This window comes from Erpetoichthys calabaricus, chromosome 13 (genome assembly GCF_900747795.2).
Source record: "Erpetoichthys calabaricus chromosome 13, fErpCal1.3, whole genome shotgun sequence".
Taxonomy (NCBI): domain Eukaryota; kingdom Metazoa; phylum Chordata; class Cladistia; order Polypteriformes; family Polypteridae; genus Erpetoichthys; species Erpetoichthys calabaricus.
In genome coordinates this window covers 29099354-29123256 of record NC_041406.2, presented here as the reverse complement: position 1 = coordinate 29123256, position 23903 = coordinate 29099354, and positions in this window count along the sequence as shown.

Here is a 23903-nt window from a genome sequence, read left to right as displayed (position 1 = left end):
CGACACACAATAAAGTAGTAGGCACGCTCACCCTCTTTTGCTTTGTGTCTGGTGTGTTTTGGCTTCTTATTGATTCCTCCCAAATTCATGTAGCTGATACTGGAGAGGTCCATTTTCTTATGTGTGTTCCGCTTGGCTGAGAACACAAGACACCATTAGAATCCATTAAAACCACCAGAACAAGAAGAACTCCACCATCTGACCTGACCTCCTGAGCTTTCTAATGAACTTCTTCTGTCTGGTCGCGCTGACATTTTGATTTGCCGTTGCTCCCCTTTCCTGCCTCACTTTAGTAACTCCTCTGCCTTCTCTAACTCAACATTCTGTAAAGTGCTTGAATCCAGCAATCTCGTAAATAATGCATGAGGAATGGCGACAATAAATGCGCTAATTCCACCAGGCTTATTGAATATGTTAGCACATGCAATATTAATGTTAAACACAGTCCCTGCTGAAGCATTTTTTAGAAATGTGCTCACCCAAATGAAACACTAATATATAGTAAAACGTTCACTGTTTATTATACACGTCACATCGCGGGACTGCTGAGTGGAACGCATTACATTGTGAGAGGAGGTGATGGCTGGCGCGTGTGCCAAGTTGTGAAGAAGAATACTTCCTGGAAAACAAATAAAGGCTGGCATGGTGGCAAATGTGTTAAAATTCAACAATAAAGAAGTCCAATAGCAGGTGTTCAAAGAGACCCTTTCCTGTACTTTTTAAAAAAGATTTGCAAGCAGTGCTGCCATTAAAGAACCAAAACATGGGAGACTGCCACAAGACTCCTCTCCAAATCCCTTTGTGCTGCCGATGCGGAGATGACATTCAACTGCAATCGTCTATTAAAAATGATCGAGGAGTGTGCATTATCCATGCAGGGGGTGGGCCATTTTTAGCTATAAGTTTATTTGTGTCCTTCTGAACGAAAAGGCCATTTGTATCCTGCAGTTGCCGACTAACCTCAAAAGGGCACTGTAACAAAAAAAAAAAAGAGAGAGAGATGAAAACACCGGGCGCTAATCCATCCAAAGCAATTGTTTCAAACATTGTGTGTGAAGTGTGAAATCTGCAAACATCGATCACAGATAAAGCAAAGCACGTGTGGGTCCGGTATGACTCGCACTGTCAAAGGCAGAAACAAAACCACTCCATCATAAGAAACTACTTCAGCTGCCACTGTGGCTTCACCTGCCACACTCTCTGATGCCCAATTACTCTGCACAGGTCAGTTAGCTGTTTAAGAGTTAGACGTGTGGCCGCACTTTAACAGCCATTCACATGGGAAAATTACAACAAATGAATTACAACGCTTATGATAGGCTGTCTTGTAAGGAAGGAATTGGCAAGCAGTTGCAAAACCTTCAGAAAAATAAAAACTTAAAAATATGTGGGCCCACAGGGGCAAGTTGCATTGTCACGCCAGTGTGTGGAAATAGAAACCACTAGGGACCACTTTTTGGATACAATGAGGCTATTAGAAATAAACTGGATGCATTAGGATTAAAAGTCAAGACGGAGGTAAAAAGCTTAGGGGTAACTTGACTGTAATCTGAATTTTAAATCTCATATTCATCAGACCACTAGGAGAGCATTGTTTCACTTAAGAAACATAGAAAAAGTTATACCTCTTATATCATTGAAAGATGCTAAGAAATTAGTTCACGCGTCCTCTCAGGACTACCCAAAAAAGACATAAATCGTTTGCAAGTAGTGCAGAATGCAGCTGCTAGAATCCTAACTAGGAAAAGAAAATCCGAGCACATCTCTCCAGTTTTGATGTCACTACACTGGTTACCTGTGTCATTCAGAATTGACTTTAAAATTCTGCTTATTGTTTATAAAGCCTTAAATAATCTCGCCCCATCTTATATATCGGAATGTCTGACATCTTATATTCCAAATCGTAACCTTAGATCCTCAAATGAGGGTCTCCTTAGAATTCCAAGAGCAAAACTTGAGGCGGCCTTCTGCTGTTATGCACCTAAAATCTGGAATAGCCTGCCAATAGGAATTCGCCAGGCTAATAGTGTGGACGATTTTAAAAATTGCTGAAAACACATTACTTTAACATGGCCTTCTCATAACTTCACTTTAATTTAATCCTGATACTTTGTATATTCATTTCATTATAATAACTATTCATGGTGGCTCTAAAATCCGTACTAACCCCTACTCTCTCTTCTGTTTCTTTTTACGGTTTCTTTGTGGTGGCAGCTTGTGCCACCACCATCTACTTAAAGCACCGTGATGTTCCAACATGGATGGATTAAAAGCCAGAAGTCTGCATGACCATCATCATCAAGTCCTTCCGTGAGAATCCTAATTACAAAGAGAACTATTTCATTTACAGTGGTGTGAAAAATTATTTGCCCCCTTCCTGATTTCTTATTCTTTTGCATGTTTGTCACACACAATGTTTCTGATCATCAAACACATTTAACCATTAGTCAAATATAACACAAGTAAACACAAAATGCAGTTTTTAAATGATGGTGTTTATTATTTAGGAAGAAAAAAAATCCAAACCTACATGGCCCTGTGTGAAAAAGTAATTGCCCCCTTGTTACAAAATAACCTAACTGTGGTGTATCAATTTCCGTAGCCACCCCCAGGCCTGATTACTGCCACACCTGTTTCAATCAAGAAATCACTTAAATAGGAGCTGCCTGACACAGAGAAGTAGACCAAAAGCACCTCAAAAGCTAGACATCATGCCAAGATCCAAAGAAATTCAGGAACAAATGAGAACAGAAGTAATTGAGATCTATCAGTCTGGTAAAGGTTATAAAGCCATTTCTAAAGCTTTGGGACTCCAGTGAACCACAGTGAGAGCCATTATCCACAAATGGCAAAAACATGGAACAGCGGTGAACCTTCCCAGGAGTGGCCGGCCGACCAAAATTACCCCAAGAGCGCAGAGACGACTCATCCGAGAGGTCACAAAAGACCCCAGGACAACGTCTAAAGAACTGCAGGCCTCACTTGCCTCAATTAAGGTCAGTGTTCACGACTCCACCATAAGAAAGAGACTGGGCAAAAACGGCCTGCATGGCAGATTTCCAAGACGCAAACCACTGTTAAGCAAAAAGAACATTAGGGCTCGTCTCAATTTTGCTAAGAAACATCTCAATGATTGCCAAGACTTTTGGGAAAATACCTTGTGGACTGATGAGACAAAAGTTGAACTTTTTGGAAGGCAAATGTCCCGTTACATCTGGCGTAAAAGGAACACAGCATTTCAGAAAAAGAACATCATACCAACAGTAAAATATGGTGGTGGTAGTGTGATGGTCTGGGGTTGTTTTGCTGCTTCAGGACCTGGAAGGCTTGCTGTGATAGATGGAACCATGAATTCCACTGTCTACCAAAAAATCCTGAAGGAGAATGTCCGGCCATCTGTTCGTCAACTCAAGCTGAAGCGATCTTGGGTGCTGCAACAGGACAATGACCCAAAACACACCAGCAAATCCACCTCTGAATGGCTGAAGAAAAACAAAATGAAGACTTTGGAGTGGCCTAGTCAAAGTCCTGATCTGAATCCAATTGAGATGCTATGGCATGACCTTAAAAAGGCGGTTCATGCTAGAAAACCCTCAAATAAAGCTGAATTACAACAATTTTGCAAAGATGAGTGGGCCAAAATTCCTCCAGAGCGCTGTAAAAGACTCATTGCAAGTTATCGCAAACGCTTGATTGCAGTTATTGCTGCTAAGGGTGGCCCAACCAGTTATTAGGTTCAGGGGGCAATTACTTTTTCACACAGGGCCATGTAGGTTTGGATTTTTTTTTCTCCCTAAATAATAAAAACCACCATTTACAAACTGCATTTTGTGTTTACTTGTGTTATATTTGCTAATGGTTAAATGTGTTTGATGATCAGAAACATTTTGTGTGACAAACATGCAAAAGAATAAGAAATCAGGAAGGGGGCAAATAGTTTTTCACACCACTCTATGTTAGGTAGAATGCCCAGAGGGGACTGGGCGGTCTCGTGGTCTGGAACCCTACAGATTTTATTTTTTTCTCCAGCCATCTGGAGTTTTTTTTTGTTTTTCTGTCCTCCCTGGCCATCGGACCTTACTCTTATTCTATGTTAACTAATGTTGTCTTATTTTAATTTCTTACTTTATCTTTTATTTTTCTTTTCTTCATTATGTAAAGCACTTTGAGCTACTTTTTTGTATGAAAATGTGCTATATAAATACATGTTGTTGTTGTAGGGGCAATATGTGTTGACTGTGTGCTTGTTATCTTGAAAAGCCCACCACTACTGCAGATACACCAGACTGGAGGCACAGCAAGGTGCTATCTAGAGTAGGGGTTCCCAACCTGGGGAGCAACAAAGAGGAATGCTGCATCACGATTCGCCAAAATCGAGTGAGGTGCGTTGTCCGACTTTATCGAGCTGCAATCTGTGTCTTGCTGTGTGCCATCATTTGTAGATCATTTATTAGTTAGTGCTCCTGTTTTATGATACGAAAAGAATCAAGCATTATGTGCACAATTGTCAGCAGAAATGCGTGTTCTAGTGGGTTCCTTGCTGCAGCAAAGCATTTGTAAAGGTAAATACCTTTTATAATGAGAATGGAATTTGGACCTTGCAATGATCCGTGGAGAAGAGCATGGTTGAGTATTGATGTCTGTGCAAGTCCCGATCATGAAGCATCGCTAATTTTCAGGTTTGATTGACATTTTTGCCTGTGTTCAAGGGGGAATGAATTGGATGCAACACCTGCTGTTTACACTTAGCTCATCTCTCCTGCTGTTGGACCTGGTAGTAGTGCAGCACTTAGTGCGGTGCACAATGCCTGAGCAAACTTATCAGGAAAGCCTACTCCATCACAGGGCAAACCGTGGACAAACTGGAAGCTGTTGTAGAAAAGAGAATGGTGACAAACTTGGATGCAATCGTGCAAAAATTCCCTCCATTCCTTCCAGGAGGCACTCTCTTAGAGCACTTTTAGCCATAGGCTCATTCCACCACGGTATGCTAAGAAGCAACTCTGGTTTTTTTCTGCCCACTATCAGACAATTCAGTGCTTCCTCCCAGACATCCCAGACTTACACTAGGTATGTTTGTTCCATACCGTACCAAAGTGTGATTGTCCTCCATCCCTACTCCCCCCCCCCGGCCTGCACTCACACTGTGCTTAACGTTCTGGACCCGAGCACGCTTTCGTCATGACCATGTAACTTTGTGTAAAGCTAAAACAATATCCAAATACAGAGTGACAGCATGCATTTCAAAATGATTTTACTTATTTTGTGTTTTTTTCGGAGTCGTGTCAGGCACGATAACACTCTACTCTCTTACAGATTTATTGAGTGTGCAGTGCAGCGTTTTCCTGTTAATCGTGCTGTACGTATAAGAAGATTTTTAGGAGACAAATGGTGTTAAGGGAGGAATTTGCAGCTTTTCTTACCAACTACAATGCATATTCATCTGTAAGGCGAGAATAACAACCTCTTTTGAATGAAATGAAAATTGCACTGTCTGACTTGTCACATCATTGACATCATGTCCATTTTCCATGCTCATGGCATGTTTAGTGATCACACTGTTCCTGAATCCTACTGAACTGTGCTCAGCCCCATCTCCTCCAAGCGGGCCAGGGCACGGTATGGTGGGCCCAACACAGAGAGATCACATTAGTCAAACAAACTAGACTTTGGGGGGATTACATGGGGACAAACGTACTCAGGCACGGAACGGATTGCTAGTGTGAGTACCCCGTAAATGCTAATACTCCTTAGGTTCATTTTGCAGTTTCTGCATATCTATCTATCTATCTATCTATCTATCTATCTATCTATCTATCTATCTATCTATCTATCTATCTATCTATCTATCTATCTATCTATCTATCTATCTATCTATCTATCTATCTATCTATCGACTGATTAGTCTTTTTGGTTCTGACACTTAGCTTAACGTTTTCATCATCTCCTGATTACAGGTCCTGTCAAAGCTGTCACCATCTTGTGCAGTCAGTACAGCTCACAAGAACATTCATTTTAAGGCTTGCCAGAGGTCTTTCATCAAAGAAAAGCAAAATAGAGAGATCAAGAATTCAAAGATTAAAGAACAAAATGTTACTTCATTTTCTCAGAAAAGATGCATACATTTTTCACAAACTTGAAGCATGAAGCCTCCATATTGTCAGCTTATAAACGTGTATGTTCATGACGTTATCTGACGTGTCTTCTGAGTCACACATCCTAGCAAAGGGACCTTAAAATGACAGCATCCACAAAAACAAAATGATGTCATGTTAAAAGTAAATAATGGTGACAAATTTCATGTACTAGAAAATTACTTTAAATCAAAAAGATCATGTTATTCTGGGCCCTCTGAGGTATAACATAGATCCACCTTAGTTAAATGGAAAAATGTAATAAGCTCAAAATATTTGCAACAAAATCATAATACCTAAAAACATAGAACTAGTGGAACCTAAGGGACAGCAAAAAAATAAAATCAGAAAATAAAATCTAAACAAGACAAAGGAAAAGGGTTTGGGAAAAATAAAGAAACCTGTGAACCAGGCCGAGGCACTGCTGTAATTCTAACACACATCCTGCATCTTTAACACTAGAATCCCTGAAGCCTACGAACAAACCCATAATCCCGGCCCACCTTAAATCCCTTCGCACCTCTCCATAAGTGTCTTTTTCTTTTTTTTTGTAAATGTGTGATTTTGTTTTCTTTGGTTATATTCTTGAATAAAAGCGCACGTTTATTTGATATTTGGACTAAAGTCTTCACACATTATACACTTCACGTCATTATTAGTATAACATGTAAAAAGTTTCTGCTTTAGGTTTGTGTTCAGCATTTCCTTTCATCCTACACTTACCCAGATCATTGTAGACACGGAACACACATGAAATGCATGTATTTCAAATAACGATATACTGTATTATTTACCCAATACAACTCCAGGCACCCGACACGCAGATAAGGAGACCTTTTTGCCCAAACTGAGCTCCGTAAAGGTGAGAGATGGGGACAGCAGGCTGCTCGCTGCTTGTGCTGATCAACACATTTACAAAACAAAAGACGCTGCTGGAGAGGTGCGAAGGGATTAAAGGTGGGCTGGGATTCCGAGTTTTTTCGTAGGCTTCAGGGTTTCTAGTGTTAAGAGGTTCGACAGAACATCTTCACAGCCACCAAGCTTAAGGCTCCTCAGATGTCTGGTTATGGGGTCTGTTACGCAATTTCACAGATCTCCTCCCATGTGACTCAACCTGGTAAATGTCACATCTGAGAGCTATCTGACCCAGAAAATCAACAGTTTGTGCCAGTAAATTCCTGGTGAACCATTTCAGTTTATGAAAGTTGTTCATGAATGGTGGTCATAAGTGTCAGATCTGCTTTAATTTTACATGTGTTACATACACTATTTCATGCATTCAGGCAAGGCCAGCAAGAGAAGCTAGTGAATAAATACAACACTATGGTCTTTAACCAAACATTTAGGTACAGATGTATCTTCGTCATGTCTCTCACTCCTGTTGGATGGCAGCTATTGAGCCATCGGTAATACTTTAGTTGTATGTAATAAGACCTTAACAAACACATCAGTAAAGTGTTTTTTCATCTCTATAATGTGACCGAATAACAAAAGACCACTTTGGAGTGGTCTGAGGGGGCTTAACTGAGACCCATTTCTCTTGATATGACTTATCTAGTGTAAGGCCGGTGAATCCTTCATATTAACATGTCAATTTGCCACACTGCACAGAGATGAATAACTGATCTACTGATGATTTCTAAGTGTTATGAAGACCCAAAGAAACCTTTGTTAAGGTGTTGTTACAGAGCAGTAAATGAATAATAGATGTACTGTATTACCTAACTAAAGTGTCACCAAGCCATCACATGCGGCCAGTTTCCTCCCTAATTAGTTTTGGCTCGTCTTTACCAATTGACCGTAAACAATACCATCTAGTCCAAGTCCTTCTTGTATTTTGTCCTGAAAGATCTCTCATCTCATACTTAGGATCTTTTGATTTGCTGTTTTATGCTTAGCTCTTTTATTCACTCTTTCTCCAGATCTGGGTTTTGACTTTTTCACTCATTTCTATTTCTTGCGTGCTGTTTTTCATCTTTGTTCTCTGCAGTTGCTAATCTTGCCACCAGGCCATGTCAATTTACACAAATGAAAATCACTGAGGATGTCAGATTGAACGGTTGTGTGATGACCTCCCAGCACAGTCCTGTGCACCCCTTTTTGTAACAGCCAATAGTGTGCTGCCTGACAGAGCCGGTGCTGTACAAAGGATTAGCAGGTCCAGTGAGTTTAACTGCAGTCTGCCCGTTTTTCTTTCCTAAGTTGTGTCGTATGTACATAACGCACAAGACATCAGATAGACAAGTGTCTCTTCTTTTTGTGAGGTCCAAAGCATTCATGGTCCCTGTTCCTCATCATTATATCCATTGTACTTCAGGATGAGTGCTCATTGGTTGTCAGCTCTCATTCACACAGAGTCGTCACTACAACTAAAGACACTACAACTAAACCTGTTTGATGATGTTGGGGCAATTAGCCGACTAGTTGGGCTGAGTTGCTGGGTATGTCAGTCTATGTGGTTGGCGGTTCCGAGATCTCACTACCGACTGCCTCCGACTTGCCAACAGTATGTAAATGAAGGCTACGCCTAAACATTACTGGAAAGTCATATCATGTGACACGGCCTTAATGCGATTGAATGAGACACTGTAGGATTTACTCAAATACAGCATCTTCTTATATAATATGCTACCGTGGCTGTCTGTTTGTCTGTCCAGGATTTTAAATCACCTGTAGCTCGCAAACCGTTTGAACTATTGACCTGAAATTTGGGTACACATATACTATATGATGTAAACTGTCTGCTTTCAGGGTGATGATTGACCTCCAAGGTTATTCTTCTTTTTATTTTTATTTTATTTTATTGTAGAATCAATGCTCGGCAGTGGCCAGCAGGGCGGCCGTGTGGCGCATGCATATGAGCACCATTCTCACCCCTTCCTCCTTCGCCGTCTCTTCCTCTACCTCTTCATGTCTTAAATCATTCTTGAGGCAGATTGAAGACTTCAGTGCCAGCTTAAGTGAAAAATTAAGGAAAATGTACTAAGTAATTGCAACACAAACACTGATTTAATCAGTTTTAACACAAAAAGGTGCAGACGAAAGAACAGAAGAAGCAGGCTGCTAGGGTGGAGGAAAGAAGGGCTGCTCAGGAAGCAGCAACTGCATCAACCCCTGAGCAAACGAATGCTAAATGTACAGAGAAAGAGGATGAAAACTAGGAATGATCAAGTCAAGTGTATTCTCTGCACGTTATCGTGCAGAGCACCGTTACTGGTTTTAAAATAAGAGTTGTCTTTACAGGGCATTTCAAAATAAGAGTTGTCTCATACAGTATATCACTCTTTAAAGAAGTACAACTGGACCAGTCAACAAGACAATTACAGGGCTTTCAAACTTACTGTGAAAAAAAAAACACATGAGAAAAGCTGACAGTTGAATCACCTAAGGATTTGTCAGATGAGATCTAAAAGGAGACATAAGCTCAGGTAACCTGATAAAAGAGCGGCAGAGTCAAAGGGCCCGTGGCAGATGGTGCAGCTCAGATCTCTTGAGGCGAGTTTGCTTCTCAGATGCTGCTGTACGGCCCACGCAGATCTGCAGGTCATAAAGACCAAGTAGCTTTGGCACAATTTAGGGTATCCACTCTGATGCTGACAGGATTATAGTGAGCTGCAGAGGTTTCATTGTGGATCATCCAGAGTCTGGTTGTTGGAGCCTGTTAAAACCTTCTTCTTAAGGTTTACTTGTTTTTGTCAAGTGTGTAAGGCTTCTGTTGGTTTATTTCTTTTAGATGGTTTCTATTCTGGATTCACATCTTTTTATATTTTCATCCAGCCTTTTTTTCTTTCTGATTTAAACAAGCGAGTCAATAATCTTATATAATTTAACCCCCACTACTGGTAACTCACCATATCTTGATATCGGCATACGATCAATGGAAGACGGCTTTCCCACTCCTTTTTCTTAGCTTGTAATGCAAATTGATCAGGCTGAAAATGTGCCGTGTGAAAAGTTTCAGCAATCATGTGCAGCCTCCTAGGGAACGTTTCTCTCTCTCCTGATGAAATAAGGCTGGTGTTGGTCTGAGAACAGGCTTGTTTAATTTTGGAAGGCTTTTGGGGTGACCCTATTCTAAAAAATAGAAACTTTTATTCCCACTCCCAGGTTTTTTGTTTTCTAAATTCACATATACGAGGTGAGACACAAAAATAACTGGCCTGGGCTTGGGGCTTTCCTGGAAAACCATCTGGAAGTCAGCTGGACGTGAATCATAGAACTATATCCCCTCCTACACGTTCTCTCAAACCACCGACCGGCTAGGTATATCCTGTGAATAGACCAGTCAGTATTTACACAACAATCGTTACACGAGTTGCCGTGACAAAGTCAGGTGAAAAAATCGAACAGCGAATCAACATCAAATTTCTTGCAAATTTTCTCTTTTTCCGTAAGGCAGTTTTTGACTGACAAAAACATTCCTGTCCTCGATCATCCTCCCTATTTGCCCGATTTAGCTCCCTGTGATTTTTACTTGTTCCGGAAAATCAAAAGTGACCTGAAGGGAACACATTTTTCTTCAATGGATGAAGTGAAGACAAAAATGTCAAGCAGTGTGTCAATCAATGGAAGATACGTATGGAGCGGTGTAGAGATCGGGAGGGGGAGTATATGGAAGGTGACAATGTTTAGAATGCTGTCATTTACCAATCCAGTTATTTTTGTGTCTCACCTCGTATGTCTTCCATTCCAACTCTTGTTCTGTTATCCTTGCACTCACCTGGTCTGGAAGGAGACACAGGCCAGCAGTCATAATGCACTTGTCGCTGGGACTACGGATCTGTCTGTACCCAGGACTGACTGCTTTCTGTACTTCACTTCTCCTATTAGAGGACATCACCTCTTTTCACTTACCCCAGATGGCAAGATAGAGCAAATACTAATTGCAAGCAAATGGAAGCAAGTAACAAATTTTTATTCACTCATATTAGATGTACCATTCTTAATGTGCCAAAAGCAGAAGCAAAATAAAAAAGGTAAAGTAAATCACACCATACAACCTGGATATTGTGTTAGAAGTTGTCACAGACGGTTCTATCTGGCACATCCAATGCGTGTCTGTGTTCGGTGAGGACCTTGTGCTTCTGACCTTCGTTCTTCCCTCTTTCTGGTGTCACTTGAAGCCTTTTTAAAAGCTTATCTGTGCCAAGGTGAGAAACCCCTAGCCTCTCTCTGTCCAATGTCATTTTGATAGAACCTATCAGTACAAGTGCAAGAGGTGTGCATGCAGAAAGCCATCCAATGGTTCAAGGGCTTTGCTTTCACACATGTGGAAAGTCCAGAAAATGACCAGTTTTTGATTTAAGGTTATGACATTACCAGACTTCTTTTTTTTTTTTTTTTTTTACAGTGATAAGGTTCATTTTTGGTAGTTTAGCCCTTGGTCTGCTGCCTCTACTAACACGTCTTCTTTCTGTGGTTAGACAAGCTTGAGTTTGAGTAAATATTAAAATAATAAAAGTCATAGGTCTGTGCTGCATCATCCAAAAATGATTTTAACAAGCAACTTAGAATAAAAAAATAGAAAGTTACAATACACTTTAACATTAATAATAAATCATGTTCTTATGGAGCCCCTATAGAGACATGAGCCAAAAAAAAGTTGTTTCTTGTGCGCATTTAAAACCGTCTCGCGCTTACAAGATCTTTTTGTGTGAAAAGAGAAAGGTTTAGGTGCTCACAAGATCTTTTTGAGAACGCATGCGATAGTGTTTATGGGATATATGTATCCCTATAGGGGCTCCGTATATTTCTGGTAGACACGTTCTGTTCCACAACTTTAACTGTTTTATTGTGTAGCCTATGGGAAAGTTGGCGTGGAATTCATAGACCTATATTCAAGTTGGATCTTTCCCACAAAGATATCATTTGTATGATTGCAATCTAACAACAGTACTTCATTTCCAAATGTCATTTGAAATGAATTCTGAGATCTAGAGGCTTGTTTTATTGAAAGTGTTATGCCGACACTGAAGACATGCACATAAAAAAGATCTTATATGCATGAGAAATACACTGCCTGGCCAAAAAAAAGTCGCCACCTGGATTTAACTAAGCAAATAGGTACGAGCCTCCTATTGGATAATTACTGCATGGGCGATTATCTTTCAGCTGGCAACAAGTTATTTAACCCCTACTGGTGCAATGAGTTGCTTTTCATTTCTTAAACAACCATGTCGAAAGACACATCTCGTGGTCGTGGAAAAGATGTTAGTCTGTTTGAGAAGGGTCAAATCATTGGCATGCATCAAGCAGAGAAAACATCTAAGGAGATTGCAGAAACTACTAAAATTGGGTTAAGAACCGTCCAACGCATTATTAAAAACTGGAAGGATAGTGGGGACCCATCGTCTTCGAGGAAGAAATGTGACCGGAAAAAAATCCTGAATGATCGTGATCGGTGATCACTTAAACGTTTGGTGAAATCAAATCGAAGAAAAACAACAGTAGAACTCAGGTCTATGTTTAATAGTGAAAGTAAGAGCATTTCCACACACACAATGCGAAGGGAACTCAAGGGATTGGGACTGAACAGCTGTGTAGCTGTAACAAAACCACTAATCAGTGAGGCAAACCAGAAAAAAACGCTTCAATTTGCTAGGGAGCATAAAGATTGGACTCTGGAGCAATGGAAGAAGGTCATGTGGTCTGATGAATCCAGATTTACCCTGTTCCAGAGTTGAGAATCTTTGGGATGTGCTGGAGAAGGCTTTGTGCAGCGGTCAGACTCTACCATCATCAATATAAGATCCATCCATCCATCCATTTTCCAACCTGCTGAATCCGAACACAGGGTCACGGGGGTCTGCTGGAGCCAATCCCAGCCAACACAGGGCACAAGGCAGGAACCAATCCCGGGCAGGGTGCCAACCCACCGCAGGACACACACAAACACACCCACACACCAAGCACACACTAGGGCCAATTTAGAATCGCCAATCCACCTAACCTGCATGTCTTTGGACTGTGGGAGGAAACCGGAGCGCCCGGAGGAAACCCACGCAGACATGGGGAGAACATGCAAACTCTACGCAGGGAGGACGTGGGAAGCGAACCCAGGTCTCCTTACTGCGAGGCAGCAGCGCTACCACTGCGCCACCGTGTCAATATAAGATCTTGGTGAAAAATTAATGCAACACTGGATGGAACTAAATCTTGTGACGTTGCAGAAGCTTATTGAAACAATACCACAGCGAATGCGTGCCGTAATCAAAGCTAAAGGCGGTCCAATGAAATATTAGAGTGTGTGACCTTTTTTTTTTTGGTGGCGACTTTTTTTTTGGCCAGGCAGTGTAAGTTTTTATTTTTTTGCTCAAGTACCTTTTTGTACCTAACTAGGCTAAATGGGGCTGAATTGAAAATAGAAACATTTTAGCTGACCTTCTCTGGATTTATTCACGTGACCACAAAAAGGATGTAACATCCCATACTGCTAGTGGGCATGAACTGGCACCCACTGCCTGGACTCGTTGCCATACATTGTGTTTGCTGGACACTCCTTTATCTCAACAGGGTTTAAGACTGACTGCTGGGCACACTTAGAGCTCTGCTGGGCTTCTTTTCAATGGCGACACCAGCCCAGGTGCCAGCCTGGTGTGTTAGCAGACAACCCCTCTCCCTTGTAAGATCTTTGCTTAGGATGTAATCTCTACAAGATGAATTTTTAAAGTTACATTTCCTAACAAGTTGTGCAAATCAAGTCCACAGGAGGTGCCTTTCATTCATCAGCACTTTGAAAAAATGAAAATAAAGTTTATCAGTTACTTTTAGAAAGAGCTCCATATTAAGATACAGCCACAATAATATGCTTTAAAGCGTAAATTGACATTTTAGAAGTAATATATTCATGCCTACTATCCTCGTTGAATAGCCCATTTAAAAGATAAATAACATTTAAATAAGCAGCATCACAGCATTTTTAAAGTCAAGAATGAAAGCTTTAATACAGTTCTTACTGTCAAATGTTATTAATTTCAAGCTCCAAATAAAATTCGTAAAATGCCAAAGTTTATCCTTACTGCTTCTTGGAGAGACAAATGGTTTACACAATGACACAATTACAGTCAATTTTAATACGAGCAGAGTCAAATATGAAATGAACTCTTTCGGAAATTCATTTTTTTTTTCCTCTGGATGGGAAGATCATCTCGAAACACAGACGAATCATTACAGGAGAGTCGGCTATACATTCCATCTTGAAATCCCCTCAGGATGTTATTATCTCTTGATAATGCACCCTCAGTTTCGCCTTATTGCTTTGCTAACTATTAGATGGCATATTTTTGTGTCCTTTGACAGATTAATTGTCAGAAATGTTTTAAATGGAAAACCCCTTTTATTTCTGTCTGGATTCATTTCGCTAATGTATGTGATTTATTTTATACGAGAAAGGCCTATAAACCAACCGTGAAAAAGAAGATATCACATTGGAATATTGTATTATTGCATTAGAGTAATGTTTCAATTTAGAGCTGTGAGAAAAATGAAGGGAATGGCTCATGAACATCTCACAGAAATGATCTATCTGTTATGTAACACCTTCCGCATCCATCTATCTATCTATCTATTGTAACACACATGCGAATAGGAGGAAGCTGAGTGGACCGTAAGAAGGTAATTCCATGGCAGGCCAGGTGGTGGCGGGGTGCGCTAAACCTTCCTCTGTTTTCTTTGCAGACCAAATACAGGAAAACCTGCCTGATTTCTCTTCAAAGAAGTCGCTCCGGTTCTGGCACCCCGAAAGATGTCACTTCCGGTTTCCGGCGCCATCTTGAAACATCACTTCCAGTCCCGACAGTGTCCTCAAGATGACATCACTTCTGGGACCTGGTCTATAAAGAGGCCATTTTTGTCTTAAGAAATCAGTTCAACTTGACAACTCGACCTGTGCACTTCAGTGCTAATCGAAACCTTTGCAGCCAGGTATAATATAAGGGTGGCTGCCCCAAACCTTTTTGTGTGTCCGAGGCTTATTTTATTCTATCTATCTATCTATCTATCTATCTATCTATCTATCTATCTATCTATCTATCTATCTATCTATCTATCTATCTATCTATCTATCTATCTATCTATCTATCTATCTATCTATCTATCTATCTATCTATCTATCTATCTATCTATCTATCTATCAGAGACAAGGTTAATACAAGTTGTGGAAGACTGGGGGTCGGCCAGCCCCCTAACCTGGACAGACACAGAGAGGCTCAGCGACACGCAAGTCCCAAATGCACACTTTTTATTTTCTTCTCTTTAGCACACAGTGCACAAATTACCTACACCAATTACTCATTCCCTTTCTTTCTTTCTTTCTTTCTTTCTTTCTTTCTTTCTTTCTTTCTTTCTTTCTTTCTTTCTTTCTTTCTTTCTTTCTTTCTTTCTTTCTTTCTTCGCCTCCACTCCTCCACCACCCGACTCCGGCTCTCTGAATGGAGTGAGGCGTCCTCCTTATATTGTACTTGCAAGTGGTCTAGGTGCTGTCCCATCAACTTCCTGCAGTACTCCCGAATGTGGCGGAAGTGCTGCATGGGCACCCGGAAGTACTCCAGCTGTCCCCGGATCTTCTTCTGGCAGCACTCCCCAGTGTGGCAGAAGTACTGCTGTCTTGGCCTCCACAAATGTCCAGGCACCCCCTGGCGGTGACCATGGACCACAACAAGATTGAGCTTCCAAGCTCTTATCTCGTGGGCTTGATGCAAACCAGGGAAGCTGCCCTCTTGTGTCCTGGGGGAGATATTGTTTCTCTCCCAGTTCTTCCATTCTCCAGGCAACCCGGCCACAAAGTATAATTCGGACTGACTGCATTGCATAGGTATTTGGAGAAATATGAATATAGCTTTTATTGAATCTAGTATGTTTAATTGCATAATGAAGCTGACACAGTGCATTTGTTTAACTGAGCTAAAAATGTTTTTCTGCTGATTTTTATTTGTACTCAGCATCTGTTGCATCTCGTTTTTGTATCCAACAATTGTCGGCCAGCACTGATGGATTCCATTTGCCCTGATACCTATTTTCCAATACAGTATTGCAATGTCCTGGTGAAATCTTTCATAATGTTAGTCATTAACTCCACTGAGATTGGCAGAGAAGATGTGAATGCAGAACATGAACTTTCAGCGACATGTTCCACTTCATGGTTTTGTATGCCTGAAGCATGTTGTCAACCAGCTGGATGTAGTGTGGTGCCCTGTAGCTGCCAATTCTCAACAACATCCTTGAATGCCTTCCCTGTGATTTCCTCTGGCCCCACTAGCAGATCTTTAAACAGATTTTCACCAGTGATGTGTCTGTCATGTAGACCATCAGAGCTGACTTCCTTAATCTTGTCACCAGTTATCCATGGAAACATCACTCTCAAATATTGAAATCTTTCACTTTTCGTGTTCATCACTTTCACAAAATGTTTCATCATCAGCCCCTGTCTTTGTTGTGTCAACTAGTGGTTTATGTGCCACACTTTTCTGACCTTACGGAGCAGACAGTTCTTTTTCATGGAATGAGACTCTTTAGCCCGGCTGTTCTGTTCTCAGTATTTGACATATCTGAGATGCATTTCTAATAGCGGTGTAATGACTTTTAGATCACAACGGATGTTGCAGCTGAAGTTGTTGGTACTGCAGGCATATACTTCTACTACAGTATTATTAGTGGAAATCACAAAAATGGGTGATTGCAATGAAATGATCTATAGAGGACTATAAAAGACTCTGAGAAACACCAGAGTGTTGAGCTGAGCTGGGTGGAAGGGTGGCTATGCGTCTGGGAGAGTGGAGGATTGATTTATTGTATTATTGTGATTGTTAATGAGTATTGTGGAGAGGAGGGTGCTTGGTGCACTGTGTAGTTCAAATAAAAACAATATTTGGACTTTGTGATAAAAAGTCACAAAACAACTATAAAGAGTTGGGGATTGAAATGTCGGACCTCCTAGTGTATCCCAGGCCAATAAAATCTGAACTCAATACATTCTAACGTCTTTTCGGTCCCCAAATGGGCTCAGAGTAGATGGGAATGTGCCAAATCACACACTTGACGATGAAAAGTGCGTGGTATTAATAACAAAGTCCTAATTTCCCCATTGTGGTCTGCTACACAGTACAATAAATCGTTTTGCATGACAAAGTAGGGCATTCGTGGTATGGAATTGCCAGACATATGCCCGTTAACTGAAACTACAGCATTTCTAGCAAACTTCAGGGAATCCTCGTTCCACTGTTCTCTTTTAAACAATGAAGGAGTAAATTTAAACTGAGAAGCCAATTCAGTAATGGGATCTGACCTAACCTCAAGGGGTGGAGCATCAGGCACCTCAGGTCCTACGGGAGACGGGTTGTCCCTCGCAGTGCCTGAAAGACCTTCATCCCCGTTAACTACACTATCAGTAACCAGAGAATTTAAACACGGCGTGGAGACTGTCGGATAATGGTTTACATCCTCCATGACCAAGCCCTCTTTTGATACAGGAGTAGGAGTAGGTTTACTGACGTTATTGTTAGACCAGTCGCGCCCTAAGATCACCGGAAAAGGTGGATTTGTCATTACAGCCACTAAAGTGGATTTCATAACATTTCCCACCATGATGATACAATAGGCGGCTCCGTAATATCAGGTATCCCCGTGTATACAACGAAGACTGATCTGAGTATTGGCCCACTGTCACGGTAAAACATAACGGCGAGCAACAATGGAAATGTTACTTCTGGAATCAAACATTGCAGTAACTTTATACCCGTAAAGGAGAATAACTCCCGTATAAGGACAAGATAAAGGGTTGATCACAGCAGAATACCTCTCTCCCTTGCCAAGTGTACAATCCATTGGCTCCAGGTTAGGACAAGCAGTAAATACATGGCCCATCCCCCCACACTTGAAACAGCGGGGAAGGTAAGCCTGTTTGTCTTTCTTCCGAATGGAAACATCGGGGATAGGGCGGGTGGGCTCAGAATAAGGTACACGAACCTGTCGGGTTGGACGCGAGAACCGTTCTGACCCTTCTGTTTTACAGACCACCCAGTGACGCTCTACCACTTCTACGAGGTTATCCATGGAGGTTACCTCCTGTTTTCAGACTTGCTGGGTGACATTTTCGGGGAGAGCAATAATAAATGTTTCTACAGTAAGCAGTTCTGCCATATGCTGGGCACTGTTAACTTCTGGCCGTAGCCATCTGCCCACTTTATCCCATACTTTGTACACTTGTGTACGTATCGCTCTTTCGGGGTCAAATTTCCACTCTCGCCACACTCTCGCCTGCTGTGCCGCTGATACGACGTAGCGTTTGAAAACCTCGCTTTTTAGAACATCGTAATCGGCGGCCTGCTCTTCAGTCAGGTCATAATAGGCTCTCTGCGCTTCCCCCTTCAGATAGGGTGCCAGAATGTATGCCCATTCCGTCTTTGGCCATGCATTGTGTTTAGCGGATTGGCTCCAGCAGACTCCTGTGACCCTGTGTTCAGATTCAGTGGGTTGGGAAATGGTTGGATGGATGGGATTAAAGGAGGTACCGACCGCGATGTTTTTGCTCTTACTGCTGCTGCTGCCCGAGCTTCCGATTCCGCCAATCTGGTCCTGGTGTCTCCAAGTTCCAGCTTTAGTGTTTGGATTTCACTTACTAATGTGCTCAGCACCGTGTTGATTTCTTGTCCCTCTGACATCCTGGAACAACGTTCGAATCCTTTTGTCGACTATGCCAATTGTGATAAAAGGTCAAAAAACAACTATAAAGAGTTGGGGATTGTCCCCGTATATTGCTGTGGTGGCTAGCAATTTGGTCAAAATGTAGAAAAAATTCAAAACAGTTGACAAAATACAGAGGATTGAGGGTTGCTTTTATACAAGAACATGGCTGCTGTTAATGATCAAAAGGGAAGTGACGTCATCAATGGGGGGCCGGAAAGTGATGTCATCACAAAAAGCCGGATGTGATGGGGAAGATGAAGTAGTGGATGGACAGCCATTTTCTGGAATGTGAACTGTTGTTGGTGAGTGATTATTTGTCTTCTTTAGTTCTGGAAATTTAGAGAGAGAGGCATCAATACCATCAAACAACCCTTCATCTGTTCTAACTTCACTCTCCTCTGGGCTTGTTGACAGTCTCCTAAGCGCACGTGTGTGACAACTTTTACCTGGTATCTGGCGTTTGATCGGAGGGTTCAAGGGAGTGATAGTGCCCCCAATCTGTCACAATATATATATATATATATATATATATATATATATATATATATATATATATATATATATACAGTATATATATAGAATCATTCACTGGTGTCTTTGGGATAGTGGTGAATTGTGTGCACATATATAATAGTATTGAGTATTTGTCGGCCCTCGTGTGTGTATATGTAGATTTATCCACTGTCAATATATCTGCACTTGATTTTACATTTCTGACTTGTAGTGCCTGTTATTTCATCGTTTGGGGGTAAAAGGACTATTTGTAAGGAGTACGGCTTGTTATTAGCTTGAGAATCCTCAGGTTAGCCAAGGCAATAGTTTTGGTAGTGTAGTTGCCGATCTGGGTAAAGGGGTCAGCCGTTACATATATACATAAACTGTGATAAAAACACAGACCAAAAAAGTTTCATAAAAAGGTTTGGGGCAGCCACCCGTATAATATCCCTGGCTGTAAAAGGTTTTTAAATTGACAGCGATGTTCGCAATACTGAGTCCAAAACAGAACTGATTTCTTGTTGGTAAGATGGTGGCTTTAAAGGCCCATATAGGAAGTGATGCCTTCTGAGGTACTGGAACCTTGCAGGATTTCTTGGGAATGGTCTTCAGGGAACTGAGAAAGACAGTTAGTGCACTCCATCGCCCCGGGTCGGATTTCTTTAGCCCTTCAGCTGCCTCCTACTCGCACATGTGTGACAATACACACACGAGGGCCAACAAATACTCAATACTATATATGTGCACACAATTCACCACTATCCCAAAGACACCAGTGAATGATTATACATATATTATTTATATGAACACACAAATATACAATAATAATATTTACAACAACCCTCCCTTGCCCCTAAACAATAAATGAATAAACACAGAACCCAAACACAAACAAAGATTAATGATAAACGGCAGTTGAAATATATGTGATAAATGAGTCCAAAGCTAATAAAGAATATACAAACCTGACACAGGCAATGGCGGGGCTAAGATATGAACCTGGGCTTCATACAACTGTGAACACTAAACCTCTCTCATGTAGTCCAGTATCAATTAAAACAAAGGCCTCTATAGATAATTAATAATGGATATCCTACAGATTATAAGGGTTTCTCCATAAACCCCTGCTATAGATGACAATGCAGCTCTGAATCTATTTATGATCTTTTTCACTTATGGAGAAACAAAAGTGACAAGGAAAATTGAGACATTGAGTTTTTTCTTACAAAAGGAAAAAAAGGAAAAACAATCACTCAATATCTCCTGTAGCTCCAAATGAGCCAGCTGAGCCGGAACACCTGCCTGCCATCAGCTCACTTTCTGTGCTCATGTATGAAAGGCCGATGAGTTCAGTGTGGCCGGGGGTCCAGCAGCGCTGCTCGATTGCTGAATGCTGTAACCCCCTCGGGCGCAGGGTGTGTCAAGACTCTCCTCACCCTCCGCCTAACACACTGCCGGCTCAGAGACAAAGCCTCGGCTGCAACTACACAATTGGAAATTGCTTTTTCTTAGATTATGAAGTATTAAGGACTAAAGAAATTCTGTTGCGTATTTTAGCACTCATCCTTTTTTTATAAAAATAAACTGTATAAATCATAACCACAATTATCAGTGTGGTGGATTCATAAAGTATTCAGACCCCTTCACTTTCTGCACACTTTATTGTCTTGTATATTTCATTTTAAGCTGATAAATTTGCCAGTTTTTTCCTCACCCATGTACACTCAGTAACCCCTAATGAGAAAGTTAAAACACGTTTTCACAAAGGTTTGTACATTTATTAAAATGAAAAACAGAAATCTCTCATTTCTTTAAGTGTTCAGACTCTTGGCTGTGGCACTCCAAATTGTGGTCCGGTGCATCCCATTTGCTTTAATTCCCCTTCAGATGTGTCTACAGCGTGATTGGAGTCCACCTGTGGCAAACTGAATTGAGTGGACGTTGTTTCGAAAGGCACACACCTCTGTATGTGAGGTCCTACAATTCACACTGCATATCAGGGCAAAAACCATCCCATGACATTCAAGGATCTCCCTGTGGACCTCTGTGATCAAACTGTGGTGAGGCAAAAATCAGGGCAAGAGTATAAAACGATTTCTAAAACTTTGAGTGATCCTGGGAACACAGTGGCCTCAATAACTGTGAAACAGAAGAAGTTTGGGACCAACAGGACTCTTTCTAGAGTTGGCCATCCATCCAAACTGAGTGACTGGGCAAGAAGTGCCCTGGTTAGGGAGGTAACAAAGTACCCAATGGTCACTCTAACAGAGCTCCAGAAGTCTTCTACTGAGATGGAAGAAAACTGCCAGAAGGATAAGTGTCTCAGCAGCACTCCATCAATCAGACATTTATGGTAGAAAGGGTAGCTGGAATCTAATCATGAATAAAAGGTATCTGATAGTTTAAAGGAGCATGAGGTAATAGATTTTCTAGTCTGATGAGACAAAAATTGAACTCTTCGAGCAGAAGACCAGGTTTTATGTCTGGTGAAGACCAGGCACTTCTCATCATCTGCCTAATACCATCCCTATGGTGAAGCATGGTGATGGAAGAGTCATGCTATGGAGGTGCTTCTTACTGGCAAGGACAGAGAAACTGGTGGGGATTGAGGGAAGGATAAGTGTAGGCAAATACAGGGAGGTCCTTGAAGAAAATCCACTCTATAGCGTACACAACCTCAAACTGGGGTGACGGCTCTTCTTTCAACACATCAATGACCAGAAGCATGCAGCCAAGACAATGCTGGATGGACTTCAGAATAAGTCTCGGAATGTCCTTGAGTGGGTCATCCAAAGCCCAGACTTAAACACCATAGAAAATTTGTGGAGAGTCCTGAAGATGGCCGTTTAAAGACACTTTCTGCCCATTCTAAGGGAGCTTAGGACGATCTGCCAGGAAGAATAGGAGACATGTCTCTGGGCGGAGTGGTGGCTCTGAGGCTAAGGATCTGTGCTGGTATCCCGAAGGTTGCTGGTTCGAATCCCCATCACTGCCAAAAGAGATCCTACTCTGCTGGGCCCTTGAGCAAGACCCTTAACCTGTAATTGCTCCAGGGGTGCTGTACAATGGCTGACCCTGAGCTCTGACCCCAAGGGGTATGCAGAAACTAACAAATTCCTAATACAAGAAATTGTATAAGGTGAAATAAAGAACAAAAAAGAACAAATGTCCAAATCCAGGTGAGAAAAGCTTGTTGAGACATATTAAGAAGACTCATAGCAATCTTCAAGTGGATTGAATTAACAATCTTAATCTATATGTTTTCAGTTTCAGATCTTTAATACATTTGCAAACCTTTCTGAAAACATGTTTTCACTTTGTCATTATGGGTTATTAGGTGCAGGTAGCTGGCCAAACATAACAAATGTATCTATTTAAAATGAAATCTACAACACAATAAAGTGTACAGGAAGTGAATACTTTCTGAATCCACCACTTTCTGGAAGGTAACTGCATAATTCAAATGTATCAGTAAAAACTTTAACTACAATGGTTAGATGAACAAAAATGAAGCCATACAGCCCCACCGGGCCCAGCTTAGCTGTCATTGGGGTGGTTTGTCCACTTCACCACAGAAGAAGGAAGGAAAGAAAACCATTAAAGTGGATTAGTAGGGAGTGAAATTTAGGTGATTTAAATTTTGTACATAAAATACCATAAATTTAACAGTGCAGTCAAAGTTAAGAGGACCAGAAAATGATAGGCAGCAGCTGGATAATATTAAAGAGGACTATTAAATATAATTTAAATGTAATAAGTGTGAAAATATTATAAAGACAAATTGAGACTACAAGCTTTAAAGTACAGTTTTAGATTAAAAGATAGAGGGGGAGAAAAATCACCCATCCTGATGATCATGATCCTGTTCCTAAATTTGAGCTTCCCTCTCATCATCAGCCATCATTTTCATGTCATTTTGATCAGAGTGAATGTACAGTAGACACTTTACCAGGGAATTATCTGACTTTATATTTATCCATTCTTTTACAAAAATGTATTAAATAATATGATAATGAAGACACAGAGTCAGAGCTGTAGTCACAAATGCTTTATTTCTTTTTCCTCAAATGCTGACACTCCAGAACGACGACAAAAGTTAAGCAAAAAGAAGTCACTTGAATCGGCTATCTGCTCCACCAAGAATGGGAGCCTCATCCTCTCATGCTGTTCATCAGAGTCATCTTGTTCTGCTGCTAGTGTAACGATAACAGGCAGGAAATGGAAATCTGCAAAAACTGATGTGATGTAAAGAAATATTCTTTAGACCTCTTGTAGGAGAAAACGGAGTCAAGAGGGCATCCTCTCGGCATCGGCCTCAACAGCAGAGTGATTGGGGGCTTCTGTCAGCATGACTGGTGGTTGGAATTTCTTAAGTTAAACTCTCACACTGCACTCATAAATATGATCATGCAGTATAATGTTCTACACAGTGTAGATTGATTTTTTAGTAAATAAAATTCTAATGTAAGAAAGGCTTTTTCTCCAACCCTCCATATCAAGTATATTCAGGTGTTGTGACATAGCAAGACAAAATGGCCAAAACCAAGCAGGCCCAAATCCTAATCAGCCCAATAAGGATACTCTAGGGCAGGG